This window comes from Mustela nivalis (genome assembly GCF_964662115.1).
Source record: "Mustela nivalis genome assembly, chromosome: 10".
Taxonomy (NCBI): Eukaryota; Metazoa; Chordata; class Mammalia; order Carnivora; family Mustelidae; genus Mustela; species Mustela nivalis.
In genome coordinates, this window is record NC_139029.1 from 60,256,814 (window position 1) to 60,269,142 (window position 12,329).

Here is a 12,329-nt window from a genome sequence, read left to right on the forward strand (position 1 = left end):
GGATATTATCACAGAAAATAGGCAAGGGGCGCCTGGGTGGCTCAGTGGATTGGGCCGCTGCCTTTGGCTCAGGTCATGATCTCAGGGTCCTGGGATCGAGTCCCGCATCGGGCTCTCTGCTCAGCAAGGAGCCTGCTTCCCTCTCTCTGCCTGCCTCTCCGTCTACTTGTGATTTCTCTCTGTCAAATAAATAAATAAAAAAATCTTAAAAAAAAAAATAGGCAAAGAAAGGAAAAGTTCCAAACGAAGAAACACAAATGACTTATAAAATATATAACCTACTTAAAATTGAAATGAAAATTGAAACAATATTTTGTTTTGACTCTTTGCTAAAAGATAAAGTGATTTATAATAATCATCTGTGAGCTTGTGGAAAATGGGCACTAACGTTTGGTAAGAGTAAGGTAATTTGGTTCAACTTTTCTGGAAGATAATTTTCAATATGCATCAAATACTCTAAAACTATGCATATTCTTCCCCTTGGCCATTGTATTTCTATAAATTTCCACATGGAAATAACCAGTAGTGAGTTGAAAACAACCCAGAAGGTTCTGCGTGGAAGGCTATCCTCCTTCAGGGTGTGGAGACTGGTTTGTCGAGCGGTGGTCCATTGGTGGTCTTCAGTCCTTCAGTCTTTCTTTTAGTCAAGAGCCAGGCTGTCTGAAATAGAGAAGTCTGACAGGTTGAAACCTAAGAAAAAAAATACTTTCCCCTCAAAGGAAACTACCCAGCAGAAGAAAGTGTGTTTCAACACTATAAAATGGTAATCATTCCCCAAGAGCAAATTTTAGCATTGCCTGAGTATTTGGGTTTTTGACTTGATTTTTGTAAACCTGGTGTTTGTAGAGATTAACATGATATCAACATAATAATGAACAAGCTGGTCTCTGTCTCTTGCTATGGTATTTCCTAGGGATCTAGGAGTATTAACCATTCCTGAGAACATCTTGATACTTTCCCCATTGTTTTTCTAACTTCTTACGTTTGTGAACTTTGAAGCTCCTTGGCATCACCTGTCCATGATTCTAGCTTGTTGGTGAGAAACTGCTCAAGATAAAAAGCTTGTTGTCATTTACCTTTTCAGAACTACTCTGAAAACTGTTACAAAATTCTCAATGAGTCTAAAACTGGGGGAAAGAATTTTTGGCTTATTAAAATAAATCTGTTATAACAATGGCATAATATGGTTTTTAATGTCAGCAAAATAGTAGTTGTGGATCCCAAGCAAAAATAATATCATAATGTGGTAACATAACACTTTGAAAAAAATAAATTGTGCGTTCTTTCTTCTCTGTGGCTATCCTCTGTCACACCTGGGGGAGTATGACGATACCATGGAATCTGTGCCATGGCATTAATTGTCAAAATAGAACCATACCATGACAGAAAATCTTTTTTATACTTCAAAACAGTAAGCCTAGGTGTGAGACAGAAAGCATCAGAAGTAGAAGCAGAAATTTTTTTTTCCTGCTCCTAAGTTTCTAGTATTGGCTCCACTCCTTTCTTTTGGACAGGGCATCTTTTCTTATTCTCGCTCTACTACAGTCAAAGAATACAATACCCAGCAATTGTAGCTGCTAAACAAATTAATGAACAAATACAAGATGTCAGGTAAGTCATTTGCCTTACCTGGATTTAATCTCAACTTTCTAAGCAACATTCTTACTTTAATTTGCTGGCCTTGTAAAATGAATTTGGGAATGTGCCCTCCTTTTTAATTTTTTGGAGGGGTTTGAGAAGGATTGGTATTAATTCTTTTTTAAATGCTTGGTAAAATTCAGCAGTGAAGCCATTTGGTTCTGAGCTTTTCTTCATTGAGAGATTTTTGATTACTGGTTTAACATCTTTACTAGTAAAGTTATTACTGTTCATATCTCCTATTTCTTCCTTATTCAGTATTGATAAGTTGTATGTTTCTAGGAACTTGTCCATCTCTTCTGTGTTGTCCACTTTGTTAGTATATCCTTGTTCATAGCAGCTTATGATCTTATGAATTTCTGTATTATCAGTTGTAACGTCTCTTTTTTCATTTATAATTTTGTTGGTCCTTTCTTTTTTTTTTCCTGATTAGTCTAGCTAAAAGTTTGTCAATTTTGTTTATCTTTTCAAGGAACCAACTCTTACTTTGGTTAATACGTCTACTTTTTTTGTTCTTTATTTCATTTATATCTGTTCTAATCTTATTATTTCTTTTTCTTCACAAACCTTGGGCTCAATTTGTTCTTCTCTTCCTAGTTCCTTAAGGTATAGAGTTAGATTGTTTATTTGGAATCCTTTTTGTCTTTTAAGGTAGGTGTTTATTGCTACGAACTTCCTCTTTTGCGTTTTCCCACAGGTTCTAGTATACTGTGTTTCCATTTTCATTCAACTCAAGAACCTTTTTTGTTTCCCCTCTAATTTATTTTTTGATCCATTAGATCAGTTCAGAAGAGTGTTGTTTAATCTCCATGTATTTGTGAACTTTCCAGTTTTGCTCTTTTGTTATTGATATTTAGTTTAATCCCATTGTGTTCAAGAAAATATTTGGTGTGATTTCAATCTTTTTGAATGCTAAGACTGGTTTTGTGACCTAATCTGTTCTATCCTAGAAAATGTTCTGTGTGCATTTGAGAAGAACGTGTATTCTGCCATTGTTGGACGGAATCTTCTGTTAAATACATCTGGTCTATAGCATTATTCAAATCCACTATTTTCTTCTGATTGTCTGGATGATCTATCTATTGTTGAGAGTGGGGTATTATAGTCCTTAATATTATTGTATTACTATTTATTCCTCCTTTTACTTCTGTTAGTTTCTGCTCTTTATATTTAGGTACTCCAATGTTGGGTGCAAAAATATTTACAATTATTATAACTCCTTGATGTATATATCTCTTTATCATTATATAATGATCTTCTTTTTCTCTCTTTACTATTTTTAGCTTAAAGTCTATTTTGTCATTCAACTCAAGAACCTCTTTTGTTTCCCCTCTAATTTATTTTTTGATCCATTAGATCAGCTCAGAAGAGTGTTGTTTAATCTCCATGTATTTGTGAACTTTCCAGTTTTGCTCTTTCGTTATTGATATCTAGTTTAATCCCATTGTGTTCAGAGAAAATATTTGGTGTGATTTCAATCTTTTTGAATGCTAAAACTGGTTTTGTGACCTAATCTGTTCTATCCTAGAAAATGTTCTATGTGCATTTGAGAAGAATGTGTATTCTGCCATTGTTGGACAATTAAGTGTAGCTACTTTTCCTTTTTTGGGGGGGGAATACATTTCCAACCCTTCACTCAGAATCTATGTGTGATTTTAAGGATAAGAGTCTATTATAGGCAGCATATTGTTGGATTGTATTTTTTTATCTATTCAACCATTCTTCTCTATGGAGAATTTAATGTTTATGTTTAAAGTAATTATTGATTAGGAATTATTGTTTGATAGGGAAAGATTTACTATTAACCATTTTTTAACTGTTTTCTGGTTGTTTTGTCAATCTATTGCTTCTTGTTTGTTATCCTGCTGTCATTTTTGGATTTTGATGTCTTTTGGTATCAGTATGCTTTGATTTCTTTATTACATTCTCTTGCATAATTACTACAGGATTGTCTCTACAGGATTGTCTCTTATGGTTAACATTGAAGCTTATGTAAAATATCTTTTTTTTTTTTTAAAGATTTTATTTATTTATTTTGAGAGAGAGACAGTGAGAGAGAACATGAGCGAGGAGAAGGTCAGAGGGAGAAGCAGACTCCCCGTGGAGCTGGGAGCCCGATGTGGGACTTGATCCAGGGACTCCAGGATCATGACCTGAGCCGAAGGCAGTCGTCCAACCAACTGAGCCACCCAGGTGCCCTGCTTATGTAAAATATCTTAAACTTATAATACCTTGTTTTAAACTGGTAACAATTTAACTTCAATAAAATTTGTAAACTTTACACTTTTACCTCTCTTCCTCCTCACATTTTAAGTTTTTCTATTTCAATTTATATGTTTTAATATTGTATAATTAATAACAGATTATTGTAGTTATAGTTATTTTCACTAGCTTTTTAAAAAATTTTTCAAACTAGAGCTGTAAGTGAATTATGTACCACATTACCATATTATTGACTAATATATACTTATCATTATCAGATTTATGCTTTTTATGCTTTTATCATATTAGTGCTCTTTAACTTCTCAAAAAACTCTAACATTTCTTGTAAGGCAGGTCTGGCAGTAATGAACTCACTCAGCTTTTGTTTTTTGGGGAGAAAGTCTTTATCTCTCCTTTTCTAAAGGACATCTTCATTGGATATAGAATTCTTGGTTGCCAGTTATTTTCTTTCAAAATTTTGAAAGTACCATTCCATTTTCTCCTGGCCTGAAAAGTTTCTGTTCAGAAATCCGCACTTACCTTGTAGTGGTTCCCTTGTACATAACTTCTCTTTTTTCTTGCTACTCTTAAATTCTTTGTTTTTGACTTTGACAGTTTAATTATAATGTGTCTTACTATAGCCCTATTTGGATTCAACCTATTTGGGATCCTCTGAAACTCATGGACCTGGATGTCCATTTTTCTCCTAAGTTCAGGAAGTTTTCAGCCATTATCTATTAAAATATACTTTCTGTCACTTTCTATTTTTCTTTTGCTTCTGGAATCTTCATAATGTGAATATTGTTTCTTTTCATTGTGTGTCATGCTTCCCATAGGCTCTCTCCACTCTGTCATTATTTTTTTCTTTTTGTTCCTCTGACTGGGTAATATCCAATATCTAATCTTCAGGTCACTGATAATTTCTTCTGCATTGTTAAGTCTACTCTTGAAACTATTTATTGAATTCTTCAGTTCACTTATTTTATTTTCAACTCTCAGATTTTGGTTTCTTGTTTTTTTTTCTCTGATGTTTATAATTCCCTTGTCAAACTTCTCACTTTGTTCACACATGATTTTCCTAATTTTTTTAGTTGTATAACTGTTTTCTTGTAGTTCACTAAACTTCCTTAAAATGGTTATTCTGAATTCTTTGTCAGACAGTTCATAGATCTCCATTTATTTAGGGACAGTTATTGGAACTTTATTATTTTCCTTTGGTGGTATCACATTTACCTGATTTTTCATGATCCTTGATTCCTTACATTGGTACCTGCACAATTGAGTAATTGGGTTCCTCTTTTAGAATTACAGATTTGCTATGGCAGACACAGGTCTTCAGTCAGCTCAGTTTGGATTTCTAGATATATCTTCTGGGCAAGTGGAGCCTGATATTATTTCTTTGGGGTGTGGCAACTGGTCAAGCTCTGAGGACAGGGACACATATGGTGGTGTCACTGGCTGAGAATAGTTGGATAGGACTGCTGACTTTCTTCCCTACCAAAGTGAGGCTGTAGGATGGGTTCTGCAGTTGCCTGGATTCTGTGGTCAGTTTTACTCTGTTGTTAGGACTGGATATTATATTCAGTAGCTGATGTAGCTCTGAATTAGCTTCCATGCCAACTAGGACAGCAGGATGGGACTCAGAACCTGCACAGCTCATTGTTTGGGGACCCAAATCTGGCCACAGTGTGTACTGAATTCCCTGGTCAGGTGAGACCAATTTTGCTCCACAGTTGGGGGAAGCCACAGGCTGTGCTTTCTGTTTAAGTGCTACTATACAAAGAGCTGTTAACTGGTCTATGCAGCTTTTCATGTGCTCTGGTTAGGTTCCCTGGACAGGCTGAAGGCTGTATTCAACAATAAGCATGTCTATGATTTAGATTTCCTATCTGAATGCAATGGAAGAAGCAGCTCTAAAGCCAGTAAGCTCTTTGTTGTCTTCATTCAAGTCAATCTACACCTCAAGTTCCCTAACTGAACAGGGCCACTAACTGCTCTGCAAACCATCAGTTCTGCCCACACACCTCATGGCTCAAGTGTCACTGAGCCACACTGCTTCTGGGAGTTGTTGCCAGCCCTTCCGGTCAGTAAGAGCTGGAAGACACTTTCCACAAAGGGTGGGGCTATGATTCTGCTTCTTGCCTTGGTGTGGGCAAATTGGCCTCTTAAGTTGGCAGAACTCCTTATTTGAGGACCCAAATCAGGCATATCTGCATCCTACTGGATTTCCTGGTCAGAATGCATCCCCAAATTTGTTCTGCAGATGAACTGAACAGTATACTGGTTGGGATTACTACTTGGGCTTTGCAGGTATGAACTCAATCTGTCAAGCTCTGTGTGCTGGTTATTATAAGCTCTTCCTCTCTTCTCTGTGACAGTCAGATTCCCAGTGGTTGACAAGGAAGTTTCCCTTGTAATCCCCATGGTTGGAGATCAGAGCAGGGGCTCTTAGAAAGTGACCCATAATGCTGGGGTGGGGGCCATGATCCCGGTTGTCCTCTCTGCATTCTTTCCCATTGAAGGAATGAGAGGCTCAGGGGAGACCTGTCCATATGTTGCTGCACTAGCCTTAAGGAAGGGCAATGTGGTCAACATTAGCTGCTTCTACTTACCCTTTTAATGCACTCTTGGTCTCTGAAGCAAGGGAGCTCTTCAGCCTCATCCCTATGTTCTAGAATTCTCTCGGCGGTGTCTTGTTTTTTTTGTTTTTTTGTTTTTTTTAATCTTTTCTTTTTTAATTTTTTATTTTTTATAAACATATATTTTTATCCCCAGGGGTACAGGTCTGTGAATCACCAGGTTTACACACTTCACAGCACTCACCAAAGCACATACCCTCCCCAATGTCCATAATCCCACCCCCTTCTCCCAAACCCCCTCCCCCCAGCAACCCTCAGTTTGTTTTGTGAGATTAAGAGTCACTTATGGTTTGTCTCCCTCCCAATCCCATCTTGTTTCATTGATTCTTCTCCTACCCACTTAAGCCCCCATGTTGCATCACCACTTCCTCATATCAGGGAGATCATATGATAGTTGTCAAAAGAAATGAAATCTTGCCGGACTTCAAGCTCTATTACAAAGCTGTCATCATCAAGACAACATGGTACTGGCACAAAAACAGACACATAGATCAATGGAACAGAATAGAGAGCCCAGAAATAGACCCTCAACTCTACAGTCAACTAATCTTCGACAAAGCAGGAAAGAATGTCCAATGGAAAAAAGACAGCCTCTTCAATAAATGGTGCTGGGAAAATTGGACAGCCACATGCAGAAAAATGAAATTGGACCATTTCCTTACACCACACACAAAAATAGACTCAAAATGGATGAAGGACCTCAATGTGATAAAGGAATCCATCAAAATCCTTGAGGAGAACACAGGCAGCAACCTCTTCGACCTCAGCCGCAGCAACATCTTCCTAGGAACATTGCAAAAGGCAAGGGAAGCAAGGGCAAAAATGAACTATTGGGATTTCATCAAGATCAAAAGCTTTTGCACAGCAAAGGAAACAGTTAACAAAATCAAAAGACAACTGACAGAATAGGTGTCTTGTTTTTGAACAGTTGTTAGCTGTTCTTCTTGTGAGGGGGAGCAAAGTCATAAATGACCTAGGTAGCCATCTCCCTCCCATTTTAATTTGATACGAAGAGATAAAATGTGCTTTATCAATATTAAGTCAAGAGTGACATTGACTTAATGTGATGAATAGAAAATGATACTGGTATCCTGAGATTTCTCTGCACATTTCTTCTTTTACTCAGAAAAATATGGACCCTTGACTATCTGAATCAAAAATGGAAATCAAAAAAGGAAACAGAATCAAAATGTATAAAATTCTGGAAGCAAATCTTTAGCTCTAATTTAGAGAAAGAATGATGTTCAGGTCCCAAGATAATCCCAGACCCAACATTCTTCTGGATGGAGGAAAGATGAAGGACACAAAAGGAGAAGGGCTGAAACATTCAGTTTTATGTGACAAAAGAGGCCATTAAAATTTTCCCGAAAAGGTAAGGGCAAGAAAAGTTAATGGACTGGCTCAGGCATTTGCTTTGATGCGTAAATATAACAAGGAAGAGAGCCCAAGTTACCCGATTTCCCAGACCTATGCTACAACTCCTTGTTGCTTATTATACATACTTCCTCTTTAATAAAGTTCTAATTCAAGTGTCTATGTCAGATGGGGATGATTTGGAAACAGTTTAGGGACCCGAGGCTTATCAAAGTACTTAAATGGCCACAGAATGATTAAAAGGAATGTGTGTTCAAATACAAATGAAGAATGATCTGAAGGTGGGCACAAGGAATAGCAGATGGTAACTATTAATTATTAGCCAATTATGAAGACTTCAGTCCAGTAAGAAAAACGGTATTCTATGTCTGACTCATCATCATCTACCCCTTGTAATGCTTTGATTTCTTGTAAGAATAGTAAAGGAAGACATTTCATCCCTCTGTTGATACCAAGAGATTTCTCTGATGTTCGAAAGATTGGAATTGTGTGGTCATTGGTAGAATAATATCACATTAAATTCCTGAACATATGTTTCGAGGGCTTGATCGACAAAAAAGGTCAGAGACATTATTACTAATGCATAGTTCTTGAGAGATTATTTGGTATTTATTATTCCTAATTAATGCAATTCTACGAGACTGAGCTGGGCACATGGGGATCTAACCAACCCCCACACCCCGCCCGCCGTCAGCCTTGAATGCATTTAGGTAGCACATAATAAGCATGTAGTCAGTTTGTGCTCTAGTCAAGAGGTTTTAATAAATCCTTACAAGCATTTCAGATCTGAAGCCGGCAAGGGTGTGTGTGTGTGGGGTAAGGCTAGACATGAGTTGAGCCCAACTTTATGAATGGAGTGCCTACATGTCATTAATGTTTCAATAGGTCCCCTAACAGGGGTAATTGGCCCTCCAGGGAGCTTCTCCAAGCCTCCAAGTTCAATCTGCCAATAGTGAGGATGCTCAGGCCTTGAAGGTAAGCGGAACCATTCCCGTTTTACCCTGAACTCAAGGGTCAAACAGGCCTAAGGGAAATAGTTTGGAACTGTCATCTAACATTATCACCGACATACACTGTGTTTCCAAGCAGCCTGCAAAGGGAGCCAGCAGCATGCGTGCCTGCCCGAGCTGCAGGGTGGTAGCATGTCACATGTCTGCTAACAGAAGGGGATAACCATCCCAGTACAAACTTGACATATATAAATTGATTACATAAGTGGGCAGTGGTGGTCCTTTCAAGTACACTCCTTTTGTTTGAGCTTTACAGTAAAATTACCAGCAGCAGTTTACAATTAAGGGGAATAATAATAACTGAATATGCTTTCATCTGCACATACAATTACAATGAACTGCATGCCTTAATAGGATTGTGAAAAATCTGCGTTTGACCCATACAAAAAAGTAAACATTCTTGTTCTGGATACTATATCATTATCACAACAAAGAGAAACTCCTGAAATCTGATGATTTAAACATCTGGAGAATGTTAATCACTTCAAAATGACGGATGTTTTTTATTTCAGCTTTTGACAGACACACTCCTTTCATAGATAGATGATTATTTACATAAATTACATCATCAATGTGAAAAAAATCAGAATAACTTCAAAGGACAAAATGCTTAATTAAAAAGAGACTTGTATTTCTATTTTTCTCCCTTTCTCTGTTTTTCCTTTAAAGGAGGAGTAAAGTACCCACTTACTTGAAATGCCACCAGGTCTTTTGTAGGTAAATAAGAAAGAAATTGTCTTTTTGAACTGTTTCAGGTAGAAGGCAACCACCTTTGAGAATGAATTACTGGTTTTAGTGCCCTGAAACCTATTAATTGCTTTGCCTCCACTTCTAACTTCTAAAGTTTCCCCTTTTAGTGAAAAGGACGATTTGGAGTTTATTCCGCTACTCCAGTAGATGAAACTGAACAGATTCAAGCTCAAGTTGAGTCTGGGACTCACCCTCATTTCCCATTCAGACTCCCCAGTTGGAGGGAAATAAAGTGCTTTCAAAGCAACTAAGCTCTGAACCATTTTACTGCTGACTGGGGTGGGGTTGGGGGAGAGATAAAATCCACCAGCAGCCTGGAGAGAACAGTTTGGAAATCTGCCCTTGAGAGCGCAGCCCCGGCTGCAGGGACTGTGGTCCCTCAGGACGGGCCTCTGACTTGCGGCGTGCGGCCTGATGCTGGTGGGTAGAGCTGGTGCAATTTGGCTGATCCACTACAATTTCCTCCTACACTCGGAGCTGATCTGCAGGCTGACCTTAGACAATTTGTCTTCTTTCAGGGAGAAATGTCACCCGAAAGGAAGCTATTAAGTCAAGAAGGTAATTCTCTCAGAACAGTCCACTGTATAAACAGAACTTGACCTCAGGTAATTTATTGCTGGTCCCTAACAAAGAGACTTAAGATATAGGCCTGATAGAGTGGAGATCTGAATCTGTCAATAAAAAGGGCAAGCCACAACCTCAGACGGTTTCTTGTGAGTGGCCATATTTAGAGTACAAGCCACATGAATATATTCTTCAAATAAGAATTAGAGTGGCATTTGGTCGTTTAGAAGGAAAATTTTGTTTCATTAACAAATCAGAAGTTTGTGCTTGCACAGTCAAGCCTCTGATTGTCTTGTTCTTTAATACAGTCTTGTTCATCTGTTTGTTAAGCTAATATCCAAGCATACGAAGGTTACATTTTCTTATAGAGAGTGTATTGGACACAGGGCTCAAGATCCATGCCCCAAATGGCAAAGAGGTTGATTTGCTGTTTTCACAGAGAGTGCACAAGGGAAAGCTAAATTTCTTAATTGAGGGGAATGAATGGTGTTACTTGGTCTGAGAGAACAATGGGTGACAGCATCTCATGGTTTAGAAACTGAGAAGGCGGGACTACTGCGCTGTATCTTGACAATAGCTCATGGACCATCTTTAATGGAGAGTAGAGAAGCTTTTGTAAAGAAAAAGAGGAAAGAAAGGAAGAGAAGAACCCGGGGAAAGAAAGGGAAACAAAAATATCAGGAGAATTGGTTAACTCACTTCGAAACTCCTTGCTTTGTGGTTATTAAGGAGAAATTTTCCATTTCCAATGCCCAAAAGAGATCTTCTGACTTTGCTATTACAACAGTAAGTACCAGCACCTTAATTAATAGTTAGTTTTATGCCTTCTCCTCTAAGGTCCAGATTTTCCACTCTGACATTAAGTCTCAAAGGGGAAATGTTCCCTACCTCCAGCTCACCCTCCACAGCCCTCTCTTCCCTGAGTACCTCTCTCCTTCTTCAGTCTCGTCCAATTCACCAGCCAGCTCCACCAGGGTCTGAAGCTTGGAGACCACCCACAGCCTGCAAGTGGGGAAGTGCTAAAAACCTGTCGACTACAGCTGACACAGTCCGTCAGGTTAGATTCTAATACTGTGAAAAGTTTTCTGCAATTTTTCCAGAGTACTGCTTGGTGTCAGACATTTCAGGTCTAAGAACAGCAGCTCATACTTTGCTTCTTGACTGGCACTAACTAACTTTCAAAAAGATGGGTACAGATTTCTGACACTCTCTGGAATCTCCATTTGTCCAGTCTATAAAATGGAGCTAATGCCACTACTGGATTCCCTGTACAAATTGCAGTTCTTCCCTCGAATGCATGGAGTGCTTTGAGATCCTCATGGGAAAATTCTAAGGGAGGAATTGGAAAGTATAATGATGTTTTTCTAAATTGAAAGTGACAGCCACCATTTAGTGGGGGAATCAGAAGATAGAACTGAGAGCAGGAAGCCTTATATTCGTTACAACAGATGGTTTAGTTTTCACTGAATGATGAGGAAGAAGCTGAGTGAATGAACAGCAATATGTCCTTAAAAGATTCAGCAGCCTTCCAATTACCCGGGAACAATCTAGCAGTTACTAAAGACTTGGACTGGTCTGTATTATGCAAAACGAAGCATCCCTACTGGGTTTGACTTCAGCTGGTTAAAGTCATAGGCACAGTGTTCCACTATTAAATAACATTGGTATAATTACCACTGGCATGGCTTTAAAAAGTAAGATATGTCATTCAAATTCCTAGCACAAAAATAAGTCACATAGCAAATCTACAATAAATGCCTGTTGAAAAAAATGGGGAATGATTTTTCAGTTCGAGGAATTGCTTTCTATCACTGCTTGGCCTTTCTTTTAACTCTTGGCCACCTCTGCATTTCTTTTTTTCCTTCATAAAAAAACTATCAAACATTTCCTATGAAATACAAAATATGCAGGAAAGGATAGAACGCAATATAACAGACCTGTTTTCTGCCACCAAGATTAAGCAGACGTTAACATTTTTCAGTGTGTTTGATCTCTCTCTCTTTTATAGACATACAACATTATATGGATATATCTTCACCTCTTCATCTGCACCCTTCCTCAGAAGTAAAAACTTACCTGAAATTGCCTTGCATCGCTTTTGCGCATATGTTGGTACTTTTACTACATAAGCATGTGTTCCCGAAAAGTACAC